Source organism: Colossoma macropomum, unplaced genomic scaffold, assembly GCF_904425465.1.
Source record: "Colossoma macropomum unplaced genomic scaffold, Colossoma_macropomum, whole genome shotgun sequence".
NCBI lineage: Eukaryota > Metazoa > Chordata > Actinopteri > Characiformes > Serrasalmidae > Colossoma > Colossoma macropomum.
The window spans coordinates 17,147,428-17,147,866 of record NW_023494794.1 but is presented as its reverse complement, the minus strand read 5'-3'; positions in this window follow the sequence as shown (position 1 = coordinate 17,147,866).

Sequence of the window (439 nt, the reverse complement as noted above, 5' to 3'; positions counted from 1 at the left end):
GGCGCTGGATTGCTCTGAGGAGTCTTGTTGGAGGTCGTTGGTAGGAGTGTTTAAAAAGGGCTGTGATTGGCTGAGTGACCTGCCAATCATTATTCAAAGTTATTTATATCTGTCAACAAAAATAGGTGTGGGAAGTGTGGAAAACCGAGAAAAATATTAGGCCCAATCCCATTTCACCCCTTGCCCCTACCACCTTAGCCCTCTGTTTTGCGCGTTCACGTCTAGGGTTAGGGTGTCCCAATTTTTGTTGAGATAGAGGGGTAGGGCGAAGTGTTAGGCCTACATGGCCCTCCAAACTGAGGTTTTTCAGAGACTCCAAACAGTGTTGTGAGAAAAAAAGAAAAAAAATTCTCTGCTAAAAAAAAATTAGGATAACTATTGTATTATCTTAGTTTAATGTCGTTTCAATGTATTATGGCCGTTTTCTTCAGAACAAGCA